This window comes from Apodemus sylvaticus, chromosome 11 (genome assembly GCF_947179515.1).
Source record: "Apodemus sylvaticus chromosome 11, mApoSyl1.1, whole genome shotgun sequence".
NCBI classification, from domain to species: domain Eukaryota; kingdom Metazoa; phylum Chordata; class Mammalia; order Rodentia; family Muridae; genus Apodemus; species Apodemus sylvaticus.
Window position 1 is genome coordinate 106,909,940 of NC_067482.1, and position 17,080 is coordinate 106,927,019.

Consider the following 17,080-nt stretch of genomic DNA (forward strand, 5'->3'; position numbering starts at 1 on the left):
TACAGATCTTTCACATGTTTGGTAAGAGTCACCCCAAGGTACTTTATACTGTTTGTGGCTATTGTGAAGGGGTTATTTCCCTAATTTCTTTCTCAGCCTGCTTATCCTTTGAGTATAGGAAGGCCACTGATTTGCTTGAGTTGATTTTATAACCTGCTACTTTGCTGAAGTTGTTTATCAGCTGTAGGAGCTCTCTAGTAGAGTTTTTTGGGTCACTGAGTTAGACTATCATGTCATCTGCAAATAATGATAGTTTGACTTCTTCCTTTCCAATTTGTATCCCTTTGACCTCCTTACGTTGTCTAATTGCCCAAGCTAGTACCTCACGTTCAATATTGAAAAGATAAGGAGAAAGGGGGCAGCCCTGTCTAGTCCCTGATTTTAGTGGGATTGCTTCAAGTTTCTCTCCATTTAGTTTGATGTTGGCTACTGGTTTGCTGTATATTGCTTTAACGATGTTTAGGTATGGGCCTTGAATTCCTGTTCTTTCCAAGACTTTAAGCATGAAAGGATTCTGAGTTTTGTCAAATGCTTTTTCAGCATCCAATGAAATGACCACGTGGTTTTTTTTTTCTTTGAGTTTGTTTATGTAGTGGATTGCATTGATGGATTTCCATATATTGAACCAACCCTGCATCCCTGGGATAAAGCCTACTTGATCATGGTGGATGATCGTTTTGATGTGTTCTTGGGTTTGGTTTGCAAGAATTGTATTGAGTATTTTTGCATCGATGTTCATAAGGGAGATTGGTCTGAAGTTTTCTTTCTTTGTTGGATCTTTGCGTGGTTTTGGTATCAGTGTAATTGTGGCATCGTAGAAGGAATCGGGTAGGGTTCCTTCTGTTTCTATTTTGTGGAATAGTTTGAAGAGTATTGGTGTTAGGTCTTCTTTGAATGTCTGATAGAATTCTGCACTGAAACCATCTGGTCTTGTGCTTTTTTTGGTTGGAAGACTTTCTATGACCCCTTCTATTTCTTTAGGAGTTATGGGACTGTTTAGATGATCTATTTGGTCCTGATTTAATTTTGGTATTTGGTATCTGTCTAGGAAATTGTCCATTTCCTCCAGATTCTCCAGTTGTGTTGAGTATAGGCTTTTGTAGTAGGATCTGATGATTTTTTGGATTTCCTCAGTTTCTGTTGTAATATCTCCCTTTTCATTTCTAATTTTGTTAATTTGGATACTTTCCCTGTGCCCTTTGGTCAGTCTGGCTAAGGGTTTATCTATCTTGTTGATTTTCTCAAAGAACCAGCTCCTGGACTCGTTGATTCTTTGTATGGTTCTCTTTGTTTCCACTTGATTGATTTCAGCCCTGAGTTTGATGCAAAAAATGTGGTATATCTACACAATGGAGTACTATTCAGCCATTAGAAACAATGAATTCATGAAATTCTTAGGCAAATGGATGGAGCTAGAGAACATCATACTAAGTGAGGTAACCCAGACTCAAAAGGTGAATCATGGTATGCACTCACTAATAAGTGGATATTAACCTAGAAAACTGGAATACCCCAAACATAATCCACACATCAAATGAGGTACAAGAAGAACGGAGGAGTGGCTCCTTGTTCTGAAAAGACTCAGTGATGCAGTATAGAGCAAAATCAGAACAGGGAAGTGGGAAGGGTTGGGTGGGAAAACAGGGGGAGGGAAGGGGACTGATGGGACTTTCGGGGAGTGGGGGTCCAGAAAAGGGGAAATCATTTGAAATGTAAATAAATATATCAATAAATTTTAAAAAAAGAGAGAAAAAATGTTTCTCTTTCTTTAAGCTCCTTCACAAGTGGAACTCTGAATTCCACTTCCTAACATTCTTGAGTAAATCTGATTTGTAAAGGCATATGGACACTTTATAGACTTGGCACACTAAAAATATTTAGTCATAAGCCAACAAATCAAACCAGATATACTGACTTATGTAAATGCCAATCATATTATATGTCAATGCTTCGTAAATTAGCATGTTAGTAAGTGCACAAAAACTCACACTTCAATTTTAAGATATTGTGAGAAGTTGGTAACCCATAAGTATATGTTTTTTTAAAGTAGTGAAATAACTTTTTGATTAAAAACTCCTTCCACTATTGCAGAGTTTTCACATGTTCACTGTTGTTTCTTGGTGCCACCAGCTCTGCAGTTGTGACAGGGGAGGACAAAGCCATTTATTTTGTTTGTTTTTGCCGTTTGTTTTTAAATCATTCACTCAGAAATAACTAACTGCTATATTGTTTAGGATCTCCCCTTACACCAGTGGTTCTCAACCTTCCTAATGCTGCTACCGTTACATTTTCTCATAAAGTACATTTTCTCATAAAATAATTTTACTTGATACTTCATAACTGTAATTTTGCTATTGTGATGAATTGTAGCAGTATGTCTTTGTAAATATCTCTATTTTCTGCTGGTTTCTTTGAGGTTATGACACACAGATTGTGAATCACTGGCTTATATACACAGTTATTTTTTATCCTGAACTTAATGTAGCACAGAATTTTTTTTTAATTTGAACATTTTTATTTTGCAATTAAAGAAATACATTTCTGTACAAATAAATTTTTCTTTAATTGCTTACATTTGGATATTCTTACATATTGCAAGTTTTAAAAATAATGACATCTTATTTGCATACAGAAAACAAGTTGTTAAAGATTGATGAATAGTACATAGACTTTAGAGTTTCTAAGTAAAACACATTTGGTTGTGTTGAAGAGATGGCACAGATGTTAAGAGCATTGATTGCTCTTCTAGAGGTCTTAAGTTCAGTTCCCAGTAACTGCATGGTGGCTTACAATCATGGATATGATTCTATGATTCCCTCTTCTGATGTGCATAAAGACAGAGTACATATGTGTGTGTGTGTGTGTAAATCTTCATTAAAACATTTATTTAATAGAGTTTTATTTCTGAAAGGGTCATGTAAATGTGTATAATAGTGAAGAGATTTATGTTTTTAAGTGATACCTCAGTACTGTTACTTTTGGCTTTACAATAAAGGGAGCTAGCAAATATCTGAATTTGAATATTCTACTACTGAAGAAAGGTAGTCTTGAGGGCATTGTTTTATCTGTTTTTACATGTGGCTTAAAAAATATAACAGAATTTACCCTACAACTTTAATATTATATGTCCACACTGTTATGCCTTGAGAAAATTAACTTTAATTTTGAAATGAGTTTACACCCATAAGAAAGTTGAAAATGGTACAAGACTTCCTAAATGTCCTTCACTTGGATTATGAATCGAATTAGTTATCATACATATATAATCACACGCCATAAATTGGGTCATCTTAAAGTACAGCATCACCAATACTATTTAATTCTGGTATGTTCCCCACCCCCATTACACCATCCTTAACTCCTGCTCAGACTTTGATATCTTTCGCTTTTTGATCAGTATTTCTTCTCTCTATAAAACAGGCAAAAAATATTTATGCTTGAGTATTTTGAGTTAATGTACATGAAAATGAATATGGCATTTGCCTGATACAAGAGATAAGGATCTATTAGTTTCTTGTCTTTATCCTGGGTACAGAAATATCAGACTTACAGGAGTTATTCTGAGGGATGTGATACCAGTTTGTTTTAGTAATAAATTTTGTACTAGTTCAGCAGGCACACAATATATGAGAATTTAAAAAAAACAAACAAAACAAAACAACCCAAATCAACCAGCATAGGTTAATATGTTAAAATAATAAACAGGAAGTCAAACACTTTCAAATTTTCTAGAAGTATGTGCATTAAGGAATGGTTCACAGAAATAAATGTAGGAAATACATCTCTTGGCAAGGAATACTTATCTTGCATGTAAGTCTGTTCATTAACATTTTACTTTGGAGTATTTTATCATTTTGGATACATTTTCTAAATTCATTGTTTAAGAATTTTCAAATTTCATCTTTTCTGAGGTTCAGACAAGGTATGGTGAGTTCTGCTCTATTCAGTGCATGAACTGGAAAGATACAGACACAGCAGTTATTTTTCATCATGATATTAAACAAACTGTGTGTTGTGTGTGTGTGTGTGTGTGTGTGTGTGTATCACAAGCTAGCTAAGGACTCTTTGATCCTTCTGCCTGAGTCTTCTGACTATAACACATTTTTTTCTGTTTTTGTTTAAAATAGAAAGAGTACTGTGAAAACTTCCGAGTCATAGCTGATGGCTTAGTGGGAAATGCTAGGTTAAGTAGGCAGTCATTACCTGCGTAGGTGTGAAATGATGGTAAGTTTCTTCTCTTTCAATGCCAGGGACATTGACATTCTCTAAAAGAAAAAGAATTGGGGTGCATAGGTATCTATCACAATGAAATTGGTAAGGAGTTAAACTATGGAGATGTGTAGTTGGAGTTAGCCACTTTGTGGGTTCTTTTCTCTTTCACCCTTCCCCATCCTATTTCTTCCAGCCTTTCAGCCTCCTAACACTAGATAGGAGAGAAAAAGGGAATAGAGGGGAAAGGGCAGCGTTATCATTAGACTACTTCCTGCTGATTAGGGCATCAAGTTCCTTGGTCCAAGTTTGATTTTTGCCTTCAGGATATCTAATTTCTTCTTCTTGTATCTTCTTTGCACATGGCTACTTACAAACCCATGGCTAACAGCAAACAACCACCCTCATCCCTGCCTCTCAAGGCTCTAGTGTTTATATTCTCTCTGAAAAGTCCAAAGCATTTCAAACATCACATAATTGCAGAAACTGCAGCTGGCAAAATCATGCCCCTGCTAGAGCACAAGGTAAATCACAGTCCGCTGCTCTGGACAGTCTGACATGGCCCCATATTCCACCCCTGGTATTAAAATGAAAAATAATATTTCTCTCTCTCTGAGTTTTTTTAAGAAACTGAAACCCCAAATTGTCACTACAGACATGAAGAGATCAAGGAACACTACAGGTCAGGGTAAATGAGAAGCATTCCAGGTAGGCACTGTGGTATGAACCGGAAGGCACAGATCTGGGGCTTTTCCAACTGAGACTGTCATCAACTAGCTTTTTGATCTTTGTAACTTCTTTGTCATAGCTTTCATGCTCCTTATCTGAGGATAGACTAAATTAAAGATGGAAAACAGGCTTCAGTTCTTCATTAATATTGATGGATTGGTAATGGCTGTTTGAGACAAGAATTTTGAGACTGTACCTGCATATATTGGGAAGGAGGTCTGGGGAACACTCCTGCACTTTTTGATGACTTTTATAAGTGGTGGTGGGATTGTGATTGCATGCATGTGTAGGTATATGTACTGCAATTGTTGATTAAGCAGTTTGCAAAACCTTTTCAATTCAAATTGCACACAACCGGTCATGTTTTTCTGGGCTATAGAGTCGGGTGGATGTCCCAAACATTCTCATTCATATCACTGAGAAAGAAATACAGGCTAGATTCTAAGAGACACACATATAGTGATAGATGTAAAAAGAAGTGAAACAGTTGTTGCCAGAAATAAAGGTATATGCATATTTAAAATTGGCCTATATGGGATCCTCTTAGAACTCATAAGCACTAATCAGACCTGATCAGTCCCTTCAGAAAGGTGGTCATTTAATGAAGTAGCTATTAAAAATTATAGCTTAATATTATATGTAGGGAATTTATTTCTAATATAGGGTACTGTTCAAACCAAGTTGCATTTTGGGTGGTATTTTAGTATCACATAGAAATAAGGCCAGTAAAAAGTGTGGCCTTTACTATATTAATACTTAGCATAATTCAAACTTACCATTGGAAGATGGAGTCCCCAGTAACTCACTAGCACAAGTACCGATAGGTGCAGCAATATTGAAAACAAATAAGGTTGCCGTTAGGTACATATTCTATGTATAAGCCATTGGGAAAATTATTGTTTGACTTTAGGAGAAAGAATCCCTAAGTTTGTAGTGTCTTACATAAGAACATTATCCAGATTTAGTCCACTGTGTTAGAAACTGTACATTTGACTGGCCTTTCTATATTAGTCATTTGTACAAGGAGGGACTTATGTAAGAGCTAAGTTATGTTACTCACCTCCACAGACTAGCAAAATTACTAGTTTTCCTTCATGTGTGTTCTGTAAGAAATTATATGTGGCAGCCACATCTGTGGTACTCATAGGCCAGTACAATAGCCTTTTTGTATTTCTTTGTATCTGTCTCAGCCATCAAGAGTGTCCCCTGGGGTAGGAGTCATGTTTTATTTATATTTGAATCACCAAACCTAGCATAAACATGGCATATGACAAATATTCCATAAGTGTTTATTTAATAACCAAAATACTGTGCTTTCTAAGAGGAGCCATGAGTTATGTGCTAGTGAAGATAATATCCATTCTGAAGTATAAAATGCCAAATCTGTAAATAAACTGGTCCTTTCCTATAGTATATTCTGTGATGGTTGGGTTTTATGCGTAAATCCTTTTATGTTTTTGAGGCAAAGTCCTACTGACCATGTAGTCCTAGATTGCCTGGAACTCAGTGTGTAGGACAGTCTGGCCTTGGATATGGAGTTATCCTGCCTCTGCCATCATGCCAGGCTGGACATCTGAGCTCTCCTGACTCAGGTTCATGTCCTAGTCTGACAGTGCTAATATGGCAAACACTCAAGATTTCCAACATAAATCGGGTCTGAAGTGTTCATCAGAATCAGTGCTGGATACAAGGAGATCTTTCTGGGACAGTCTTAAGTATTGCTCCATCACAAGGGATAACTGCTCTGCTTTACCTGGCCAAAACATCATCTCAGGCTAGTGATTAGGCTACACTCCAGCGTTAACCCAGGGCAAACTGTATCCAGCTCTACAGCACTGGGGTAAGTAAGAGGAAGGAAAGTGAAAAGATTTGCTTAAAGTTTAAGTGTGTTTTAATTAATCATGAAAAAAACAAATACAGCTACGATGGAAGGAAACAGTAGGGACATTTTTACCTTTTCCTTTAATGCATTTTAGATATGCCCATTAATTCTTTCAGAATATTACTCAATCATATTAGAAATAAGAACCTAAGATTCCACAGATCTGTCTTTGAGTTGATACATGAGATGTAGGATAATTCTGTCTTACTTAAAAGATAAGTGTCCCTCCATCAAATCTGTGAACCAGTAACAATTCAGTTGATAGAAAGACATCTTTCAAAGTAAGAGCCAGATACAATGCTGATAGTACAAATCTTGATGCTGGATACACAGAGATACTGGGAGTTCAAGTTAAAAGGGATGGTTAAAAACTCCACCTACATATTACAGCTAACCAGAGCATTATGTTACAAGCAAAGTTAACGATTCAGTTACCGCTCATCACCAAGAGTTGAAATGCTTATCCCTGACATGGCTATAGTATTCAGACTGCTGTGATTTCACATCTACTATCCAGGCCTCCTGCAGCAATACCCTTACACAGGCCTTCATTGTGTAAACTATTTACTGCTGTTAGTCTTGCCCATTGTTGCTAGACAGCTTTTATTTAAACATCAGGTTTGTTAATGCTGCCATTTTCCTCAAGCATTGTGTAGGATGCTGTGGCCCTTAGATGGCTTTCCTACTGCATCTGTTTGCCGTCCTATCTGCTCCACTAGCCATATGACTTTTGGTTTATGTATTCCTTCAGCACAACGCAATGCTTCTCTCCTCTGCATCCTCATCTCTGCCCTCGGAAGACTTCATCCTAAGCTTCTAAATTCTTTTTGTCTTTTGTTTTGTTGTGACAGAGGACCCTACTTCTTAGCTACACTTCTGCATAAAAGTCCATTTTAAATGTCATCTCTTTTCATGAGGAATCTTTGGTACTAATGGATTGGTATTTTCTATAAATCTCCATACTATTTTTATATTTTGTTGGTTCTTTATGCCAAGGGATCTAGTCAGTTTGCAATGGATGTATGTGCTCTTACTAACCTACATAGGTTAGTTAGCATAGGACCTGTGATTACCTTGTAAAGACTTGATATCTTATGTCTTCATTTATTAAGTTGAAAGATAAATATTTCTGATTGTTTCAAGAAACACAGTCATTTACACAGTAGTTCTTTAATAAATAATATCACAATAGTTGTAGTCAGAAGACCAAGCTTTGATTTTTGATTCTAGTATCTACCATATTATTGTGTATCCTTGCTTTGGTTTCTCATCTATAAAATAACAACATATAGTAATATTTCCCTTACAGAATTATTGTGAAGAGGAAATAAATCAATACATTTAATGCATTTATTCTAGCACCCAGCAGACTAAGGTTGTATTACGTAATTCTGGAGCTGTTAGCCACATCTGACTCTTCAGCAGTGAAATGTGGCTGGTCCAAGTTGACATGCTTTTGAGGTGTCAATGCATTAAAGCTTAGAGATATAAAAATAATAATAAATCTCATTTTTATTGATTTTCCATGGGAATAAAATTTTAGATATAGTAAGTTAAATAGAATGTATTAAAATATTGCCTTTTAAAACTTTTCATGTGTCTGTGAGATGTGTATATATGTATCTGTATGTGTCCATCCAATTCTTATGTGTAAATATAGGTGCCAGATGCCAGGGCACACATGGAGGTCAGCGGGCAACCTTGTTATCAAATTTTATCTTGTGTCTTTTTTGATCTCTCTTGGTTTTCAACTATGGATGCCAGATTTACTGACCCATGGGCTTCTAGAATTTTCCTTTCTTTGCTTCCCATCTCCCCATAGGAGTACAGGAATTAGACACATTGATGCTGTCTGCCCAGTTTTTATATGGATTCTCATACTTCAGACTCAGATCCTCATGCTGTATGGCAAGTGCCTTTACCCACTTAGCCATCTCTCTAGCCCTAAACAGTTTTTTAAAGATATGCTACTAGGAATTTTTTATTGAGATAGCTTTTCTCTCTATGGCCCTGGCCGTCATGGAACTTTCTCTGTAGATCAGCCTGGAACAGGGTTGACCAGGCTAGCCTTGAACTCAGAACCTGTCTCTGCCTCCTGGGTGCTGGGATTAAAGATGTGTGCTACTATTATCCAGCAGGTACTGCTAGAAGATTTTAACCTGTATCTGTGGCTCACATTATTACCTGTTGTATAACAGTAGATCATGCTCTGTTGAATTGTGTTGACATGTTGTTATTTCTGTGTTACCTGACTACTGGTGCTAAGGATCTTTGTCCCCCCTCCTTTACCTTTTTCTCCTATAGCTGCTGACTTTAGCAATTCTGATTAGAGGATTAGGGAAGAATGTTAGCATGGTGAGATGATTCAAATGTGGGGTGTAAGGAGTCGGCAGTCCGACCTCAAGTGAGGCAAGACTAGTGTAGTCTCACTTCAGAGCCATGTGCTCAAAATCCATGACTTTATCTTTCCGACTTTGGAGGCTGAGACTTGTGCCTCCACTGCTATCAGTACTTTTTCCTTAGTATAGGGAGTGAACTGAATTTGGTTATCAAAATCGGACATCCATTTATAATAATGAAAATGAAAGCTTGTTAAAATAGAGATTAAAAAGGATCTCTTTGATTCAGAAGATCCTAAATTATGAGTGAAGGGAGTTAATTGAAAGATAATAACTTTTAGAAAAGAGCACGGGAAAAACTTACATGTTTTCCTTTTGCTAATTCTAAATAGATTTTTAGCTGGGACAACTTCTATTGCCAGACACCAGGGCTTTGCTGAACATGACTGACATATTCTCTGTCGTAGGCATCAGTTATCTGGGATGGATTTGTAAGAGGCAATTGTATAGTCTGGGAGTTAGTTTGTATGCATCTTGGGCTTTTCAGTGTAATGCTGCTTTTGGTACTGACTGTTATCGGTATCCATGCCTCCACTGCCTCATTGACTGGGACTGTCATTCCTAGGGTAATTTACAAGATTTGTTTGAGCATCTCATAACTTGGAGAGTGGATAGACAACAGAATGTGTTAGTCTTTTTGTATTTGTTGGGTTTGTTTTGTTTTTGTTTTTGAGATCTTCCCCATAATTGCTTCTGTGGCAGCTCATTCCTTATGCTGAGTCGTTAGATATGATGAGTAGGGTGTGTGTAGACTCAGTAGAAATTACCATCTGTACTGTTGGTGTCCTTTGAGATCATAAGGTACAGTCAATAGCCTTATCTACTTGGGTGCCTTAGAACTAGTAGTCAAAAAGTCCTCAATCCTAGTGGATATACGTGGCTTATTTGTCTTGGTAAGTCTGAAACAGAAGAATCATTATAATGTGAAGGTTCCACCCCCTAACATATTCTTTGATTAATTGGCATAATAATAACTTTTCTTAGTTGTATCCAAATAAAAATTCACAAACAATTTTTATTTTTTTATTTGAACATCTGGTCAGTATCTGTTATCTATGGAATGCTGTTTTGTAGTGTGACCTGTTAACCCACGGTGTGAAGTCTACAAAAGGAACATCAGAGGTAGTTTAAATATGAACTGCTTTGTTTGCATTGTGTTTCTGGATATCTAATTTCAAACTTGGAAGGTGTAGGAATAATTGTTTATATTAGCTAATACTAGTTTTGGTGGAGGTCAAAATAATTTTTAATAATAAGATTTTTCTAGATTTTCAGATATTTGAGTTGTGAACTATTAATCACTACATGAAGGAAAATGTTTTTATGTAAATCTTAACATGCCTATGTACCTATGCCAATAAAGAAGTATCAGGCCCCTGGAACTGAGAGAGACAGAGACAGCAACAGCAAGCATGTGTATATGTGCACATATATGCTGGTCTATTAAATATGTTGTAAATGCATGCTTTTCTGCATTCTTTACCTAATTAGAAAAGGCAAAACATTTTTTAATGCTCTTGTCTGGAGTTATGGCTACCTTCATCTTACTGTGTCAGAGCAACACACAAAATAGTAAATGAGGAGTTGGAGCAATTGGGACTAGAAAACATTGTCCACAGTCCAGTGGTCCGTGTCACCGTTCCTCTGCTTCCAGGATATAGTGCATAATCAGGAGAGGCAAGCCAAGCCAAATCCTCTTAGAACACCATGTCTAGGGAGGTTACAGGGTCCCCAAGGTTTGTTCCTTCTTGTCATTGTAACACTCTCACCGTGACAAGGAGATCTGGGAAGTCACCTGAGGATGTGATGAAAACCACATTCCTATCACTTTTCTTTCCTCTTCTGAACATTTAATGGATAGGGAATGTGTTTAGTTTTCATACATATATTTAATTACATAGTCTATATATATTCATATATAAAACAAGTCAAAAAATTAAATCATAAAACAGAATAACCAAGTGAAAGAACCTGTATCTGTTTTCATGTGCTTGAGGTTACATGCAAGAATAGTATTTCCTGACTAGTCATCCAAAGCTCTTGCTAGGAAACGGGCTTGCTTTGTGTTTACGAGGGAACGTTGTAGCAGCAATCAGAACCTTTGTAGCCTGTAGCCCATTTTAGAGACATGTCAGGTTAGGAAAAAATTTTGCTTGTCTCTCCTGGATTCTTGGAGACAGGGACTCACAGACTGGCTCGGAATTGGGGACATTGCCACCCTGAGCTCCTGAGTGCTGGAGTGACAGGCCTTTACCACCATGCCTGCCTATCAAGTTAAGTGTTTCAGGAACCCGAGGATAATGATTTTTCAGCTTGTTTTTCTGATGATAATCATGAAAGAAAAGATTTTTAAAAGTCTGTTTTGAAATAATATTTTGTTATGTAACAAAAAGAAATACCAGGATATATTGCTCAATATTTGTTAGCTTTGGCTAGCTTTGTTCTATAAATTAATAGTATATTAAAACTACTTCCTGAGAATATTTCATTTTTTATTTGTTCTTAAGGTTTCCAGAAATTTTCGTTTAAGCTGTATTTTGATTACAACCAGAATTTTTTTAACAAAAAAAGTAAATAAATTTTGTTTTAATCTGTACAGCTGTAGTTCACTTTGCAGTCATGAGAAATATCTATTTTATTAAGTCCTATGAGGAATATGTGTCACATACATTTAAGAAAAAACTATTTAAGATGAAAAATTCCAAAAATGACTTCCCCCTGGTGTGAAGTAAAACAAAACCCCAAACACATCTCTGTCTGTGGTAATGACATTGAGGTGACAAACTGCAGGCAGGTGAGGTTCCTGGGGGTGATCTCACACCTGCACCATGAGCTTGGGAAACAGCTGGGCTTGGAACTGCCTGCTGGCCTTGCTTTCTGTTTGATGCAAGACCAGCTCTCAGGCTGAGGCCCTGGCCTTTATACAGAAGATCCCAGGTCTTTGAAAATAGACAGATGGGACTGTGGTGGGTAGTGTTCCCTGGTTTTATGTAGCTTTTCTTTCAGATGGAGCAATGAAGACACCTTAGTGCTGTCCCTGCCAGGCTCCAAGCCCACATCTCTCACAGCTACCCAGAGTTTGGTCTGCCAGGCAGGTGTGACTCAGGAAGCCATAGACACGGGTATCCTGGATCTGCAGCCCGTTGCATAGCCGAGTGTGACTTTAGTTAAGGGCACTTAACTGCTGGCCCCTTCCTTTCTTTTTAGCTACCCAACAGAGCTCTGGAGGCAGCAGAAATAGTGGTCTTAGCCAAAAATGCTGTAACTCTCCTGCAACTTCTTATGGAATTCTTGTGTATAGTTCTTTTACATGCTTCTCCAAAGAAAAGAGGCATATGTACTTGTTAAGGTACAGGAGATTTCTGTGTGAAAGCTGCACCCATCAGTTAAGGCTTCTCAAGATTCAAGAAACCATCAGGCCCACAGATCCTTCAGTTAGTGTTCCTTTAGGTCCATAGGCTTCCCTCTCTGCTGGCTAGGCTAGGGAACTGTTTTTTTTCCCCTCATGCATTAGTGTGATTGTGGGAAATTTGCTGAGCCTCCATACATCGACTCCCAGGAACCCTGAGAAGAAATGACATTGTCTTCTTACATTTCTGTTTTTGTTTTTTAGAGACAGGTTTCTCTGTGTAGTCTTAGCTCACACTCATTCTGTAGACCAGGTTGGCCTTGAACTCATAGACTGACCCCCTCTGCCTCAAAAGTGCTGGGATCAAAGGTTCCTGCCTCTACCCCCACCAGCGCCCAGTTCTTCTTGCTTTCTTGAGGGTAGTCTGCTGCCTCTGTTCTCTCACACACTGATGTTTTCCTTTGAAGCCAGGAACCCAGAACAGAGTGTCCAGGACCAGCCTGAAGGTAGGTTTAGTTTGCCCTGACAGTGTTTTAAAGCTGTGTGAGGAGTTGGGGTGTAGCTCAGCAGAGGGCTTGCTTTGTGTGCACAAGGCTGAGTTCTTTCCACACTGAGGAGATAAAACCTTGAGCCTTTAAACTTGGGGGAGACTTTGTATGATAGCCCAGAGTTCTGGTTTCACTTTGCATTATCCACTCCCATGGACCTGTAGGTAGGAAAGCTCTATGATAGCTTTTTCCATTGAGTTACTGTTTTGTTTTGTGTTTTACCTTTTTAATACACAGACACACACACAGACACACACACACAGACACACACACACACACACACACACACACACACACGCACGCACGCACGCATGCACGCATGCACTTAGTATATGTAGGTTTTTGGTTACAATAATTTTTCCAACGAACACGTGATTAATTGTATTTATTCTATTTAGTTAAAACATTATTGCTCCAAAAACATTCAAGTAGACCTGTAGGCTCCTTCTGTCGGCTAACAGACAATTCTGCCAGGCTCCAGCAAACTGCTACCTAGGTTTGAGCCAACATGGAGTATAAGAACTGCTCAGCTACACCAGCGTGTGTGTGTGTGTGTGTGTGTGTGTGTGTGCGCTCTCTCTCTCTCTCTCTCTCTCTCTCTCACACACACACTCTCTCTCTCTCTCTCTCTCTCTCTCTCTCTCTCTCTCTCTCTCTCTCTCTCTCTCTCTCTCTCCATCTCCTATTCTCCTTCATTCTCTCTCTCCTCCACTTGTTGCCAGCTGGCCTCTTCTTCTCTTCCTCCCTCCTCTCTCTTTCTGTCTTTCTGTTGTCCTTTATTCACTACCTCTGTCCCTTTTCCTGGTCCCCTTCCCTTCCCCCAGTAAACTTCCTTTTGTAGTAAGCCTGTCACTGGTGGTGGCTCCTCCTGGGAACCCCTGGGCTGACATGCTGAGGCTGAGGTGTTCCCTCCTTCTAAATGTGCATTGCTTTGTAAAGCCTAGCCTTCAGCAGCAGTTCTGGCTCCAGGTATTCAGACCTTGTCCTTTACAGGAAACAGCAGGGCCTGTAGGCCTGTAGGCCACTCCCTCTGAAGCCCCTGCTAAGATTGGTTGTTAAGCCAAGGGCCGGATGATTAGAATCTTTTGGTTTTATAAGGCTCAAGACAATGGCAGAGTAAATGCTACTTTTACCAGTTTGCTATTCCACCTGCCAAGGATAAAAACAGGGAAAGTTTGCTTCAGAAGCATGCCTGGGTGAGTTGCGTGACAGTAGGTCCTAATGGGCAGGTATCAGGGATACTCAGTACTCCACGGATCTTTTTATAAAGAGAGCAAATCAAGTTTTTGACCTTGCTTTGTTTTATGGGCTTTATGTTTGCATTATGGCTTTGTAAGTACTGCCATTAACTGAGATGGGTCAGTAGGCATGGGTGGAAAAAGGCTGGAGAGATTTTTCAGTCAGTTTCTCTACCTTTGTGTTTTGTTGTTCCAAAGGAGGGGCCTAGAAACCTCTTCATTAGTACTATCAAGGATCATGACCATCTGAGTATTAATTAGGAAAGATAAACTATATCTTATAGGACTAAATAATACCCTGCTGTTTGGACATCCTTTCACGATACCAAGAAAAATAGAAAGAACTGAGTTTTGATTTAGAAGATTCAACTCCTTGACTTCACATATCGCCTTTTTTCCGGTACCAGCTTGCATAAATTCTTATGCAACAGGCCTTGACTTCTATGACAATAAATAGCTATGATGAAAATGTCCCCCCACCCTACCTGTGTCATTGATTTTTGAGGGTTCTATGATACTACAGATATACACATATATACATAAGGAAATGTGAGATAATATATCTCTGATGTAAGCTGCTGTTTTATCAATGAAACAGAATTGTATCACAGCTACCTTGGGGGGCTTCAGGTCTGTTGTTGTTTGTCTTTTGAATCCATGTGGGGATTATAGGGGTTTTTTTGATGATCCTTTTTTGTGGATATGGATAATAATTGAAGTTACTACAACACATTGGGTTTGGGTCCTAGAAACTTCTAAACTTGTAGAGTTTTAGGAAAGGTTTCCACATGTACATTAGTGTAACCTAGTAAAATCTCGTGCTACAGTAATAGTATGGGGGCATTTAACTGCTTAGGTTCATGGCACTGACAAAAGCAGAGAATGTTTCTGTTTCCACTCAGGGTTCTCCAGCAGTATTAATGCCTCTGGAGTTTTGTAGTTGCGACCTTTTTTTAATGAGAAGGAATTTATAATCAATGTTTTCAGGTCTACTGTATCTGTTGAGGGATTACACACTGAAGACCACTCTAAAGGTCAGTAAAGAAGGCGCAACAGAGGCTTATGTGTGTTTCAGATCTCAGTGTCAGCATCCTTTCCTGACAGGTAAGCCCTGTAATGAGAAGCTTGGATAGAAGTATATACTTGTTCTAAGGAAGAGCGCTGACACCTAGGCCATTTAAACCTCAACCAGAAGAACTGATACACTTAATGTCTGACAGGAGCAAAATCTGGTTTCCTTGAAGTCACTTGGTAATCAGTCTGTGAATGGGCTTGTGACATGTGGCAAAGCTAAGCCCTTCCCACTGTATGGCTGGTGGGAGCAAGAAGAAGTAGGGGCCTTGCTTGGGGACATTCATATGCATTATTGTTGGAGTTTCGGGGCAGGAAAAGCAGATTTGATTTCTTGTACCAGTCACCAACTTGCTGGACCTAGGCAGGTTGTTCTAAATGTCTCTGAGCCTCTTGGCAATCAGACCTTATAATGTTTTTTATGCTGCATTAAGCTCCTCTCCTCCCCTCCTCTCCCCTCTCTTCCCCTCCCCTCCCCTCCCTTCCCCTCCCTTCTCCTCTCCTCTCCTCTCCTCTTTTCTCCTCTCCTCTCCTCTCTGCTCCTCTGTCTCTTTGTCTCTGTCTCTATTTGTCTCTGTTTCTGTCTTTGTCTTTCTCTGTCCCTCTCCTTCTCCTTCCCCCCTCCCCTCTCTCTCACATACACACACAGGCATACACATGTATTTGTGTGTGTGTGTGTGTGTGTGTGTGTGTACCCTCAAGGGTCTAGCTCCAGTCCTAAACTGACTGAAGTAACCCTTTCTAATAGGATTCTGGGTTCTGCTGCAAATAATTTGTTATGAAGTCAAAATTGCAGTTTAAAAAAAGTTGGGTAATGGGCCTTACAAAAGAAAATTTCCCATAAGTATAATCCCTTCTTAGTCTATATTTATTATGCTTGTATATAAAAATTTTAAAGTTGATATAGAAATATGTCTTAACTACAATTATGAAAATAGATGTTGAAACTTTCATAAATCAAATAGGAGACACACACACATACATACCCATACATACACCCTGTTTTCTTATATAACCTGTACGGTCTATCTACTTTTTGCCAAGGTTCTATGCTATGTATTAGTTTCTGTTTTACAAACCAATGACAGTAAAGTGATGTGGATCTCAGAAAGCTTTTTGTCTGACTGTCCCATGTGTAGCTACGGGCCAGTGTTTGCCCGTGCTATGGCCTGTGTTTTAGAGTATGTTGAATCTTCGGAGTTTATTCTCATTCTAGGAAAGAATTGCAGAGATGTCATTCTAGGCAGAAACAAAACTTGTAGGCCTCAGAAATCTTCTTAAGTGGGATTTCTTCTGGTGCTGGGGGCTGAAGTGAGGACCTCAGCATGTGGTAGGCAAACCTTCTTCCATTGAGTTACATCCCCAAATCATCACTAGTGTTTTTATGTTTAGATAACAATAACTTTTCACATTGCTCTATGATTTACTTGCTAGTCTTTATAATCCTTGGGTTCAAGTAGACAGCTTAGAAGCAGATGTAAGGAGGAATTCAGTCTTTTTTCCTCATTGTTCTCATCCTCCAATCAATGGCTTGGACTTTTTCAAGTCTCCCATCCCAGAGAACATTCCCCTCTTAGCTGTCTCCTCTCTCCCCCCTCCTTATTTCCTTTCTTCATTCCACTATATCTTCTTCCTCAATAATATTTACATCCTTG

At 38.6% G+C, this 17,080-nt stretch overlaps 1 protein-coding gene across 17 annotated transcripts in view; it reads left to right on the forward strand.

Annotated features, from left to right (window-relative positions):
* Window positions 1-17,080, forward strand: part of LOC127696398 (uncharacterized) — an 837,478-nt gene that overhangs the window by 19,762 nt on the left and 800,636 nt on the right. Inside the window, exon 1 of one of the 17 annotated variants that reach the window (XM_052199094.1) lies at window positions 4,834-4,917. The exons of the other annotated variants lie outside the window; for them this stretch is intronic. The gene's annotated coding sequence lies outside the window, so the exon portion shown is untranslated. Of the gene's footprint in view, window positions 1-4,833; window positions 4,918-17,080 lie in introns of those variants that run through there. 17 annotated transcript variants of the gene reach the window in all.